The 14410-nt window shown below is 49.2% G+C and overlaps 2 long non-coding RNA genes across 4 annotated transcripts; both read left to right on the forward strand.

Annotated features, from left to right (window-relative positions):
• Positions 1-10679: 10679 nt before the first annotated feature.
• LOC121863906 lies at positions 10680-11170 on the forward strand. Of its 2 annotated transcripts, none has more exons than XR_006088469.1 (3): positions 10680-10695; positions 11047-11106; positions 11143-11170. It is a non-coding gene; the product is annotated as an uncharacterized LOC121863906 (long non-coding RNA). The 2 variants fall into 2 exon arrangements; XR_006088470.1 differs by lacking the exon at positions 10680-10695 and adding an exon at positions 10777-10792.
• A 48-nt stretch (positions 11171-11218) lies between these two features.
• Positions 11219-11773, forward strand: LOC121863905. Of its 2 annotated transcripts, none has more exons than XR_006088468.1 (3): positions 11219-11250; positions 11580-11699; positions 11754-11773. It is a non-coding gene; the product is annotated as an uncharacterized LOC121863905 (long non-coding RNA). The 2 variants fall into 2 exon arrangements; XR_006088467.1 differs by lacking the exon at positions 11219-11250 and adding an exon at positions 11282-11308.
• The last annotated feature ends 2637 nt before the right edge of the window (positions 11774-14410 follow it).

Here is a 14410-nt window from a genome sequence, read left to right on the forward strand (position 1 = left end):
AGTTAGCACCATACAGGTTTGTCACCATTACACAGAGCCCCTGCAGGTTTGTCACCATTACACGTGCACCATGGGTTTGTCACCATTACACAGGTGCTACCATAGGGTTTTGTCACCATTACACAGTTGGCACCATACAGGTTTGTCACCATTACACAGGTGGCACCATACAGGTTGTCACCATTACACAGTTACCATACAGGTTTGTCACCATTACACAGGTAGCACCATACAGGTTTGTCACCATACAGGTAGCACCATACAGGTTTGTCACCATTACACAGTTGGCACCATACAGGTTTGTCACCATTACACACAGGTGGCACCATACAGGTTTGTCACCATTACACAGGTAGCACCATACAGGTTTGTCACCATTACACAGTTGGCACCATACAGGTTTGTCACCATTACACAGGTAGCACCATACAGGTTTGTCACCACCACACAGGTGGCACCATACAGGTTTGTCACCATTACAGGTGGCACCATACAGGTTTGTCACCATTACAGGTGGCACCATACAGGTTTGTCACCAATACAGTTGGCACCATACAGGTTTGTCACCATTACACAGGTAGCACCATACGGGTTTGTCACCATTACACAGGTAGCACCATACAGGTTGTCACCATTACAGGTGGCACCATACAGGTTTGTCACCATACAGTTGGCACCATACAGGTTTGTCACCATTACACAGGTGGCACCATACAGGTTGTCACCATTACACAGGTGGCACCATACAGGTTGTCACCATTACACAGGTGGCACCATACAGGTTTGTCACCATTACAGGTAGCACCATACAGGTTTGTCACCATTACACAGGTGGCACCATACGGGTTGTCCCAATACACAGTTGGCACCATACAGGTTTGTCACCATTACAGGTGGCACCATACAGGTTTGTCACCATTACAGGTAGCTCCATGGGTTTGTCACCATTACACAGGTAGCACCATACAGGTTTGTCACCATTACAGGTGGCACCATACAGGTTGTCACCATTACAGGTAGCACCATACAGGTTTGTCACCATTACACAGGTAGCACCATACAGGTTTGTCACCATTACACAGGTAGCACCATACAGGTTTGTCACCATTACACGGTAGCACTAGGTTTGTCACCATTACACAGGTAGCACCATACAGGTTTGTCACCATTACACAGGTGGCACCATACAGGTTGTCACCATTACACAGGTGGCACCATACAGGTTGTCACCATTACACAGGTAGCACCATACAGGTTTGTCACCATTACACAGGTAGCACCATACAGGTTTGTCACCATTACACAGGTGGCACCATACAGGTTTGTCACCATTACACAGGTAGCACCATACAGGTTTGTCACCATTACAGGTAGCACCATCAGGGTTTGTCACCATTACACAGGTGGCACCATACAGGTTGTCACCATTACACAGGTGGCACCATACAGGTTGTCACCATTACAGGTAGCACCATACAGGTTTGTCATTACACAGGTAGCCCATACAGGTTTGTCACCATTACACAGGTGGCACCATACAGGTTGTCACCATTACCAGGTGGCACCATACAGGTTGTCACCATTACAGGTAGCACCATACAGGTTTGTCACCATTACACAGGTAGCACCAGGTTTGTCACCATTACACGGTAGCACCATACAGGTTTGTCACCATTACACAGTTGGCACCATAGGTTTGTCACCATTACACAGGTAGCACCATGGTTTGTCACCATTACAGTTGGTCGGTGGCGTGCAGTGCTAGCCAGTGTGTGGGGGTGTTGCTCCCCGTGTTGAGTCTAGCTTTTATTAATTCCCTCCTCCCCTCTCTTCCCTCTTCTTGTTCCTCCTCTCTCTCCTTTCCTCTCTTCATTCTCCTCTCCTCTCTTTCCCCTAACAAAAGAGGAAGCTTATCCACCAACCTAATCTCTCTCTCTCTCTCTCTCAGGGTTGTATATAGTTACCCGCCTCAACCGACTTGACTGATAGTATTATTTTCGTTACCTTTTCACACTTGCCAATCAGTGGTCAGCTCGACACCCAATAACATCTCCTGATTGGTTCTTTACTCACACTTCCACTCAACCAATCAAACAGTCAACTTCCATCGTGGACAACCAATCAAATCGTTCGGTATTGGAAATTCTTCAATTTTCGACCAATCAGTGTGCTCGTAACCGTGGCTTTGATCCCTGAACGGCATTATCCCGCCAATCAGATTTGCCCAGAAGTCGTAATGATCAATTTTAGCTGAAAACAGCATCTTATTATCAGGTGTGCGTCTGTTTCAGCCAATCAGGTCAGTCGCTTCTTGGGGTCCTTCAGAGTCAGCCAATCAGGGCACGTGTACTAATAAAACCTGGTCTTTATAACAACGCCTCTCAACCAATCAGGTATATTTCAATAACTATCCTAAGCCTTTGTCAACAACTCGATTCAACCAATCAGGTTAAGTGTAGTAACGACCCTAATCCCGTACCAACAATCAACCAATCAGGTCATGTTTGAATGATCGTCGATCCCATAGCAACTCTATTTCAGCCAATCAGGTCGCCCGTAATAATGACCCTGATCCCTTAGCAACTTCTCAGCCCATCAGGTCACCCGTAATAATGACCCTGATCCCTAAGCAACTTCTCAGCCCATCAGGTCACCCGTAATAATGACCCTGATCCCTTAGCAACGCCACTCCGCCAATCAGGTCACGCTAGGATGGTCGTGGATTCCTGATATGTGTCGTTGAATTGTCGTGGTTAAGCAAGGACGATATCTTCTGATTTCTTTCCTGCGATGTTAAGACGACAGCGAGGTGATGGAGGGAGGGAAGGGGTGAGGGAGGATGGGAGGGAGAGAAGGTGGGAGGGAGGATGGGAGGGAGAGAAGGTGGGAGGGAAGGATGGAGGGTGATAAGGAGGGAAGATGGAAGGAGGGTGAGAGGGAAGGAAAGCGAGAGGGAGGAAGAGAGGGAGTGAGGAAGGGGTTAGACGGAGGTGGAGAAAGGGGGGAAGGAGGGTGGGTAAGAAGGAGAAGATGGAGGGCATTGTCAAGACTGTACAGAAGAGATGGAGGAGGGAGGTGGTGAGGGTAGAGGGAGATGGAGAGTGAGGGAGGTGGAGGAAGAAGGGAGAGGGAGGGAAGAAGGGAGGAAGCAGAGAGAGAAGAGAGGAGCGTACCTGGAAATCATCAATATTTTCCCTCGGGTTGTGATTCGTGGAAGGCTTGCGGCACAAGATGGGTGTGTCAGGCTGGGAGGTCACTGGCCCGCACTGATGACCTACCTCACCACCACCATCTGAAAACCCCACCCGCCTACTGAGACCACACCCCTCACTCTGAGACCACCCCCTCACTCTGAGACCACCCCCTCACTCTGAGACCCACCCCCTTCACTCTGGGGCCACACCCCCCTGCTCTGATACACACACCCCCCTCACTCTGGGGCCACACCCCCTCACTCTGGGGGCCACACCCCCTCACTCTGGGGCCACCCCCTCACTCCTGAGACCACAGCCCTCACTCTCTGAGACCACAGCCCTCTCAGGGAACCCACACCCCCTCACTCTGAGACCCACCTCTCACTCTGAGACCCACACCTCACTCTGGACCACCCCCTCACTCTGGGGAGCCACAGCCCTCACTCTGAGACCACACCCTCACTCTGAGACCACACCCCCCCTCACTCTGGGAACCACACACCCCCTCACTCTGAGACCACCTCCCCTCACTCTGAGGGCCACACCCCCCTCCTCTGGGGCCACACCCCCTCACTCTGAGACCCACACCCCCTCCTCCTGGGGCCCACCCCCTCACTCCTGAGACCCCCACCCCCTCACTCTGAGACCCACACCCCTCACTCTGAGACCACACCCCCTCACTCCTGAGACCACATCCCCTCACTCTGGGGCCACCTCCTCCTGAGACCCCACCCCCTCACTCTGGGAGCCACAGCCCTCACTCTGGAACCACACCCCCCTCCTCTGGGGAACCCACACACCCCTCACTCTGAGGGCCCACCCCCCTCACTCTACAGAGACCACAGCCCTCACTCTGAGACCCACACCCCCCTCACTCTGAGACCACACCCCTCCTCCTGGAACCCCACCCCTCACTCTGAGACCACACATCCCCTCCTCTGAGACCACATCCCTCTCCCACAGACCCACACCCCCTCACTCTGAGACCACACCCCTCACTCTGGGGCCACACCCCCCTCCTCCTGAGGGCCAACACCCCTCACTCTGAGACCCACACCCCTCACTCTGGACCCACACCCCTCACTCTGAGACCCACATCCCCTCCTCTGAGACCACACCCCCCTCCTCTGAGAGACCCATCCCTCACTCTGAGACCACACCCCCCTCACTCTGAGACCACACCCCCTCCTCTCTGAGACCCACACCCCCCTCCTCTGGGAACCCACCCCCTCACTCTGGGGCCACACCCCCCTCACTCTGAGACCACACCCCCCTCCCCACTCTGGGGCTTCCCACACCCCTCACTCTGAGACCACACCCCCCTCCTCTCTGAGACCACACACCCCCCTCCTCTGGGGGCCACCCCCTCACTCTGGAACCACACCCCCTCACTCTCTGGGGCCACACCCCTCACTCTGGAGCCCCCCGGCTGTGCAGAGATGATGTGATGATGCAAAAATGATGATGACAAAATAAAAATAATAATAATAAATAATAATAATAATAATAATAATAATAATAATAATAATAATAATAATAATAATAATAATATAGAGAAGAAATACAGCCAGGTTACAAAAATAAGACAAAGTATAGCAGTAATTATGCAGTAGTGTATTTATGATTTCCACTGACACTCAGAGGAGCCATCTTGTGTTATTATAGGGCTGATTATACACACACACACACACACACTTTAAGCTATGTTAGGTTAGGTTAGTTTAGTTTATGTTCTGTTTGGTTAGGTTAGGTTAGTTTAGTTTATGTTCTGTTTGGTTAGGTTAGGTTAGGTTAGGTTAGGTTAGTTAAGGTTGTGTTTGGTTTGGTTTGGTTAAGGTGATTATTCTTAAAGTGACATAAGCAGGGGTGTCTAATCTTCAGGTGATCCAATTACCGTAGTGTTCGTAATTGGGAAATTGTCTGTTGGGATTTTGTCGTTGGGGAAATTATTGGTGATTTTGTCGTTGGGGAAATTCTCTGGGGATTTTGTCGTTGGGGAAATTATTGGTGATTTTGTCGTTGGGGAAATTATTGGTGATTTTGTCGTTGGGGAAATTCTCTGGGGATTTTGTCGTTGGGAAAATTATTGGTGATTTTGTCGTTGGGGAAATTATTGGTGATTTTGTCGTTGGGGAAATTCTCTGGGGATTTTGTCGTTGGGGAAATTATTGGTGATTTTGTCGTTGGGGAAATTATTGGTGATTTTGTCGTTGGGGAAATTCTCTGGGGATTTTGTCGTTGGGGAAATTATCTCTTGGGATTATGTTCGACCACCAACAGTGCTGACAGGACTCGACAATCCAACAGGTTCTAGAAGACTCACCAGCCCACAAAAACCGGATTACTCACCTGTGCTCACCTGGGCTACAGATTAATAAGAGCCGTATCAGTCATTATCCAGTTTATGTCGACAACCTTTATAATACTGCCACCACCTGCAAGTTTATGTACACTTGTAATTTATGTCTTAAACCTTGTTCGTGTGCCTGTCATAAACCTTGTTCGTGTGTGTCTTAAACCTTGTTCGTGTGTCTGAATTAAACCTTGTTCGTGTGTGTCTTAAACCTTGTTCGTGTGTGTCTTAAACCTTGTTCGTGTGTGTCTTAAACCTTGTTCGTGTGTGTCTTAAACCTTGTTCGTGTGTGTCTTAAACCTTGTTCGTGTGTGTCTTAAACCTTGTTCGTGTGCCTGTCTTAAACCTTGTTCGTGTGCCTGTCTAAAAAAGTTCATCGTTTGGTTCTGTCTAAAAATCACCTTCTGTCTTTCTGTCCAACTTACAGCGTCGTATATATGTTTGGAAGGGGACAGAGTAGGTGCTAGTAAGGTCAGTGGAGGAACAATGTAAGGGCAGGGGAACAGTGTAAGGTCAGTGGAGGAACAGTGTAAGGGCAGGGGAACAGTGTAAGGTCAGTGGAACAGTGTAAGGTCATTGGAACAGTGTAAGGCAGGGAACAGTGTAAGGAGCAGGGGGAACAGTGTAAGGTCAAGAGGAACAGTGTAAGGGCAGGGAACAGTGTAGGTCAGGGAGCAGTGTAGGTCAGTGGAACAGTGTAAGAGGCAGGGGAACAGTGTAAGGGCAGAGGAACAGTGTAAGGTCAGGAACAGTGTAAGGGCAGAGACAGTGTAGGTCAGGGAACAGTGTGGGGCAGAGACAGTGCTGTAGAGGCAGGGGAACAGTGTAAAGGTCAGTGGAGACAGTGTAAGGTCAGTGGAACGTGTAAGGTCAGTGGAGACAGTGGAGTCCAGTGGAACAGTGTAGGGCAGAGGAACAGTGTAGAGGCAGAGAGACAGTGTAGGTCAAGGAACAGTGTAGGGCAGGGAACAGTGTGTAAGGTCAGAGGAACAGTGTAGGGCAGGGAACGGTGGCAAGGGCAGGGGAACAGTGTAGGTCAGTGGAACAGTGTAAGGTCCAGTGGAACAGTGTAAGGCAGAGATGTAAGGAGCAGGGAACGGTGTAGGGTCCAGTGGAACAGTGTGGGTCAGTGCTGGAACAGTGTGGGTCCAGTGGAGACAGTGTAAAAGGTCAGTGGAACAGTGTAAGGTCAGGTGGAACAGTGTGGAGTCAGTGGAGACAGTGTGAGTCAGGTGGAACGGTGTAGGTCAGAGGAACGGTGTGGGTCTGGTGTGTGGAACAGTGTGGAGTCAGTGGAACAGTGTGGGTCAGGGAACAGTGTGGGGCCGGTGGAACAGTGTGAGGGCAGGGGAACAGTGTGGGGAGCCAGGGGAGACGGTGTGGGTCAGGAACAGTGTGGGACAGGAGGATGGACGGATGGATGTGTGTGTGTGTGTGGGTCATCCTTCAGCACCTTCCTCACTCCTCCTCACTATCCCTTCTTTTGGCCACTGTTCAATGTCCTGTGATGTCGTCTTCACTATCACCTTCATTTCTTTGTTCACCCTCATGTTCACTGTCACCTTCATCTCTTTGTTCATCATCATGTTCACCCTCATGTTCACTATCACCTTCATTTCTTTGTTCACCCTCATGTTCACTGTCACCTTCATCTCTTTGTTCATCATCATGTTCACCCTCATGTTCACTATCACCTTCATTTCTTTGTTCACCCTCATGTTCACTGTCACCTTCATCTCTTTGTTCATCATCATGTTCACCCTCATGTTCACTATCACCTTCATTTCTTTGTTCACCCTCATGTTCACTGTCACCTTCATCTCTTTGTTCATCATCATGTTCACCCTCATGTTCACTATCACCTTCATTTCTTTGTTCACCCTCATGTTCACTGTCACCTTCATCTCTTTGTTCATCATCATGTTCACCCTCATGTTCACTATCACCTTCATTTCTTTGTTCACCCTCATGTTCACTGTCACCTTCATCTCTTTGTTCATCATCATGTTCACCCTCATGTTCACTATCACCTTCATTTCTTTGTTCACCCTCATGTTCACTGTCACCTTCATCTCTTTGTTCATCATCATGTTCACCCTCATGTTCACTATCACCTTCATTTCTTTGTTCACCCTCATGTTCACTGTCACCTTCATCTCTTTGTTCACCCTCATGGTTCACTGTCACCTTCATCTCTTTGTTCATCATCATGTTCACCCTCATGTTCACTATCACCTTCATTTCTTTGTTCATCCTCATGTTCACTATCACCTTCATTTCTTTGTTCACCCTCATGGTTCACTGTCACCTTCATCTCTTTGTTAATCATCATGTTCACCCTCATGTTCACTATCACCTTCATTTCTTTGTTCACCCTCATGTTCACTGTCACCTTCACCATTATCCTCAAATAATCCAGTAAATATTCTTCACGTTAATATTAACCTTTAACAGACATAAACTCCTTTTGAAGTGAACGTATCTAGTCAAGGTAGAGTATCGGTGTAACTTAACCGCCATATTGGATGTTATCTACGTGTGATGATGGAGAGGAACATACAGACCTCGACGTTAACTGGAAAACTGAGAAGAAAAAAAAATAATTGAAGTGTTAATCATACGCCTGGCAGTGTTGTTTGTTTACCAGCGGTCTCCAGGATGCTCTCTGGAGGCTGGCATGGTCGGGGAGTTGTCTTACGGGTGGAGCCATATTAAGGGAGCAAATTAGTGAGGGTATTTATCTCATGTAGCTCACGGCAGGAGGTGTGGGTTGTCCTTGGGAACACATATTAGCCTTTCAGGATGACTTGTCAGATGAGCCCACCCACCCATCCCCCCCTCCCCCCCCCCGTCTTAATAGACCCCAGTCCTAGTGGGACTTTGTCCAGTCTTCATTCAATTTAGTTATATTATAGCTTTGAAGGTCCTAATGGGCCCCCGTCCTAATGGGCCCTTTATTTGACCCTGGGGCCATGGTTTAACACCAGTTATGATTTCACACATCTAATCCCAAAACCTTTCATTTAAACACTCGAAGGCCTCCACCTGACCTCAGAACTCCTCACTTGACCTCAGAACTCCTCACTTGACCTCAGAGCTCCTCCCATGACCTCAGAGCTCCTTACATAACCGCAGAGCTCCTCACATGACCGCTGAGCTCCTTACATAACCTCAGAGCTCCTCACATGACCTCAGAGCTCCTCACATGACCTCAGAGCTCCTCACATGACCTCAGAGCTCCTTACATAACCTCAGAGCTCCTCACATGACCTCAAAGCACCTCACCTGACCTCAGACCTCCTCCCATGACCTCAGACCTCCTCACATGACCTCATAACTCCTCACATGACCTCAAAGCATCTCACATGACCTCAGAGCTCCTCACATGACCTCAGAGCTCCCTATATGACCTCAGAGCTCCCTATATGACCTCAGAGCTCCACACATGACCTCAGAGCTCCTCACATGACCTCAGAGCTCCCTATATGACCTCAGAGCTCCCCACATGACCTCAAAGTATCTCACATGACCCTGAACCAGTGATTTGGGTATTTCCCGCCGTCACACCCCATCAAAGAGCCTGAGTCTGTCCCTGAAACCCTGAACTGTTTACGCCATGTTTAAGTGTTTTTCCAAATGAACTTTAAGCTGCTGGTAAAAAGTGTTCGAGTACGTGTGAATTATTTTATATATTTTTAAGGTACTGGGATTTTTAATTTGGTTAGGTTAGGTTTGGTATGATTTGGTTTCGTTTCGTCTGGTTTGGTTTCGTTTGGTTTTGTTTCGTCTGGTTTGGTTAGTTTATATCAGGTTACATTAGGTAAGGTAAGGTAAAGTTTGCTTAGGTTAGGTTACGTTGCGTTACGTTACTGTACGTTACGTTACGTTAGGTGGTATTATTATCGTTTCGGTCATCCAGCGAATTTTAGAGGGGTCTGGGGAGCTAGGTTAGGTTAGGTTACGTTACGTTACGTTAGGTTAGGTTTAGGTTAGGTTTAGGTTAGGATGGTTAATCGTAAGGTGGAATCAGCAAGGGGGGTTAATCTTAAGATGCTCTGAAAAATCCTGTGTCTTAGAATTCTGAAATGGGTCACTGGGGGAATTCTGAGGACGGGAATGCTTGGAAGGAATCATGGGGGAGGGGGAGGTTCCTGGAATAGAAGCTCTGGAAGGAAGATACATTAAAATATTTATGAGTATTCAGTAACAGATGGTGGACTGGGGGAGAGATGGTGGACCAAGAGGGCAGATGGTGGACCGGAGGAAGATGGTGGTCTAGGGGAAAGATGGTGGACCAAGGGGAATGGTGGACCAGGGGAGAGATGGTGGACCGGAGGAAGATGGTGGTCTAGGGAAGATGGTGGACCAAGGGGGAATGGTGGACCAGGAGAGATGGTGGACTGGGGGAGAGATGGTGGACCAAGGGGAATGGTGGACCAGGGGAGATGGTGACTGGAGGAAGATGGTGGTTAGGGGAAAGATGGTGGACCAAGGGGAATGGTGGACCAGGGGAGAGATGGTGGACTGGGAGGATGATGGACCGGAGGAAGATGGTGGTCTAGGGAAAGATGGTGGACCAAGGGGAATGGTGGACCAGGGGGAGAGATGGTGGACCAAGGGGAATGGTGGACCAGGGGGAGAGATGGTGACGGGGGAAGATGGTGAACCATGGAAGAGATGGTGGACCAAGGGGGAATGGTGGACCAAGGGGGAGAGATGGTGGACCAAGGGGGAATGGTGGACCAGGGGAGAGATGGTGGACTGGGGGAAGATGGTGAACCAAGAGATGGTGGACCGGGGAATGTGGACCAAGGGGAGAGATGGTGGACCGGAGGAGAGAGGTGGACCAAGGGGAATGGTGGACCAAGGGAAGAGATGGTGGACCAGGGGAGAGATGGTGGACCAAGGAAGAGATGGTGGACCAAGGGGGGGAGATGATGGACCGGCAGGAGGTAGTGACTGCAGAGGTAGTGGACCAAGGCAAGAGGTAGTACCAAGGCAGGAGGTGGGACCATGCAGGAGGTAGGACCGCAGGAGGTAGGGACCAAGGCAGGAGGTGTGGACCATGGCAGGAGGTAGTGGGACCAATGGCAGGAGGTAGGGACCATGCAGAGTGGACCAGCAGGAGGTGGTGGACCAAGGCAGGAGGTAATGGACCAAGGCAGGAGGTAGTGGACCATGCAGGAGGTAGTGGACTGCAGGCAGGTGGACCAAGGCAGGAGGTGGTAGTGGACCATGGCAGGAGGTAGGGACCATGGCAGAGGGACCAAGGCAGGGGGTAGTGGACCAATGGCAGGAGGTAGTGGACCATGGCAGGAGGCAGTGGGGACCAAGGCAGGAGGTAGTGGACCAAGGCAGGAGGTAGTGGACCAAGGCAGGAGGTAGGGACCAAGGCAGGAGGTGTAGGGACCATGGCAGGAGGTAGGACCAAGGCAGGAGGTAGGGACCACAGCAGGAGGTAGTGGACCAAGGCAGGGAGGTAGTGGACTGCAGCAGGAGGTAGTGGACCAAGGCAGGAGGTAGTGGACCATGGCAGGAGGTAGTGGACCAAGGCAGGAGGTAGGGACCAAGGCAGGAGGTAGGACCAGGCAGGAGGTAGTGGACCAAGGCAGGAGGTAGTGGGGGACCAAGGCAGGAGGTGACCATGGCAGGTGGCAGGCAGGAGGTAGGACCATGGCAGGAGGTAGTGGACCAAGGCAGGAGGTAGGGACCATGGCAGGAGGTAGGGACCATGGCAGGAGGTAGTGGACCATGGCAGGAGGTGTAGTGGACCAAGCAGAGGTAGTGGACATGCAGGAGGTGTGGTGGACCATGGCAGGAGGTGGTGGACCAAGGCAGGAGGTAGGGACCATGGCAGAGGTAGTGGACCAAGGCAGGAGGTAGGGACCATGGCAGGAGGTAGTGGACCAAGGCAGGAGGTAGTGGACCATGGCAGGAGGTAGGGACCAGCAGGAGGTAGTGGACCAAGGCAGGAGGTAGGGACCATGGCAGGAGGTAGTGGACCATGGCAGGAGGTGGACCATGGCAGGGAGGTAGTGGACCAAGGCAGGAGGTAGTGGACCATGGCAGGAGGTAGTGGACCATGGCAGGAGGTAGTGGACCAAGGCAGGAGGTAGTGGACCATGGCAGGAGGTAGTGGACCAAGGCAGGAGGTGGTGGACCATGCAGGAGGTAGGGACCACAGGAGGTAGTGGACCAAGGAGGAGGTAGTGGACCAAGGCAAGAGGTAGTGGAGGCTGCGGTGGGCTGAGCTGCTCTGACCTTGGGCCAACACAGCGGTGGTGACTTGCGGATTTTTACCACAGTAGTATTACCCAACCTATACCACGGTGTTATATGTAAGGCTCTCTACTAAACTCACTCACTCACCACCTTTACCTGCAATTAACCTGCTCACCACTTATTGCACACGTTTCTTTCCAAGTCTCCTCCTCCTCCTACTACTCCCTTCCTCCCTTCCTCATCTTGCCTCCGATTCTCCTCCTCCTCCTCCTCCCTCCATTCATGCACCACCATCATCATCATCATCATCACCACCACCATCACCACCATCACCACCATCATCATCGTCACTTCACATCTCCCCGTTTATCAGCCCTTGTTAATTCTCTCATCATATTTCTTATCCACCACGTTTATTACTGTTCTCTCCTTTCCTTCCTTCACCTTTTATCTCATTTCATTTGGGGTTTATTAATGTATTTGTTTGTTTGCTTATATTTGTGTATTTGTTTGTGTGTTTGCGTGTTCTTGTAGTTTGTATGAGACTAAATTTTCGTATTTATTAACCAAGTATTAAGTTTCACCGAGTCACCTGAACCTATTTCTAATCTGAGTCACCTGAACCTATTTCTAATTTGAGTCACCTGAACCTATTTCTAATCTGAGTCACCTGAACCTATTTCTAATCTGAGTCACCTGAACCTATTTCTAATCTGAGTCACCTGAACCTATTTCTAATCTGAGTCACCTGAACCTATTTTTAATCTGAGTCACCTGAACCTATTTCTAATCTGAGTCACCTGAACCTATTTCTATCTGAGTCACCTGAACCTATTTCTAATCTGAGTCACCTGAACCTATTTCTAATCTGACTCACCTTAAGCAGATTAAGTCAAGTGTTTAGTCTGGGTAGGTTAGGTTAGGTTAGAGTTAGATTAGTGTTAGGTTAGATTAGAGTTAGGTTAGTGTTTGATGAATTTAGGATAGGATTGGTTAGGTTACGTTAGTGTTAGGTTAGGCTAGATTAGTGTTCGTTTAGGTTAGGTTAGGTTAGGTTAGATAGGGTGGAGGTTCATCAAGTGTTCTCCTGAAAAAAGTGTTTCAAAATAGCAACACCTGTGCACGTGCCCAGGTGTCCACACAGGTGATAATGATTGATCGCCTCAGTCATTAACGTACACACCAGGTAACATTAGGGACGTGTGTATGTGTGTGGAATGTGTACTGTAGTGCAGTATCATGTATTATTAATAGCTGTGTCCCGGGGTATAGCTGTGTCCCGGGGTATAGCTGTCCAGGGTATAGCTGTGTCCCAGAGTGTAGCCGTGTCCGGGGTATAGCTGTGTCCCAGAGTATAACCGTGTCCCAGAGTATAGCTGTGTCCCAGAGTATAGCTGTGTCCCAGAGTATAGCCTGCCAGAGGTATAGCTGTGTCCCAGAGTAATAGCTGTGTCCCAGAGATAGGCCGTGTCCCAGAGTATAACTTGTGTCCCAGAGTAATAGCTGTGTCCCAGAGTATAACCGTGTCCCAGAGTAATAGCTATGTCCCAGAGTATAGCTGTGTCCCAGAGTATATCTGTGTCCCAGAGTATAGCTGTGTCCCAGAGTATAGCTGTGTCCCAGAGTATATCTGTGTCCCAGAGCTGTGTCCCAGATTATAGCCGTCCAGTATAGCTGTGTTCCAGAGTATAGCTGTGTCCCAGAGTATAGCTGTGTCCCCAGAGAAGACAGCTTCCCAGAGTATAGCTGTGTCCCAGAGTATAGCTGTGTCCCAGAGTATATGTGTCCCAGAGTATAGCTGTGTCCCAGAGTAATAGCTGTGTCCCAGACACACCCAGAGTATAACTGTGTCCCAGAGTAATAGCTGTGTCCGAGTATAGCTGTGTCCCAGAGTATAACCGTGTCCCAGAGTAATAGCTGTGTCCCAGAGTATAGCTGTGGTTCCCAGAGTATAGCTGTGTCCCAGAGTATAGCTGTGTCCCAGAGTATAGCTGTGTCCCTGGATAGGGCAGTAAACCACAGCTGACACTTCGGGTTGTGTAAACGGAAAATTTCTGAGTCATTTTTCTTAAAAAAATTTCTTTAATTTTTATTTACCAGGAAAATTTAATATAATTGTCCCCTGAAATCGATGTGTCCGAATGCAACTAAACTGACTACACTGTAAAGATAGTTAACTGAATGGCTTTTAATGGCTTCAGTATTGGTGGCTGTCTGTACTGGCATTAGATGACCTGTTTATCAAATAACAGATTGCCTTGGAGATTAACCTTATTTTATCTGATGATTAGACACCCTGAAGGAGTTAGGTTAGGATAGGTTAGGTTAGGTTAGCGTTAGAGTAGTTATTGGTTAATCTTCGGTTATAACCTCGAGGTAATGTTCAGGCTGTTCTATTACACTTAGATAAGAAAGACTTTGTAAATAATGTAATGTAATGTATTTTAACCGAAGATAAAATTAACTTCACGCGATATATTTTTTAGGGGGAGCTGAGTGAGCAGGTGACAGGTGTTCAGGACAGGTGGGAAGTCATTAATTAGCCTACAACACTCCTGCTCCACACCTGTGTTTTGAGAGAAGACACAAATGGCTCATAAGACGGTATAGGGACAGTTAAATGATCTAAAAACGGTGAGGT

This window comes from Homarus americanus, unplaced genomic scaffold (genome assembly GCF_018991925.1).
Source record: "Homarus americanus isolate GMGI-L3 unplaced genomic scaffold, GMGI_Hamer_2.0 scaffold48354, whole genome shotgun sequence".
In the NCBI taxonomy this organism is placed as follows: domain Eukaryota; kingdom Metazoa; phylum Arthropoda; class Malacostraca; order Decapoda; family Nephropidae; genus Homarus; species Homarus americanus.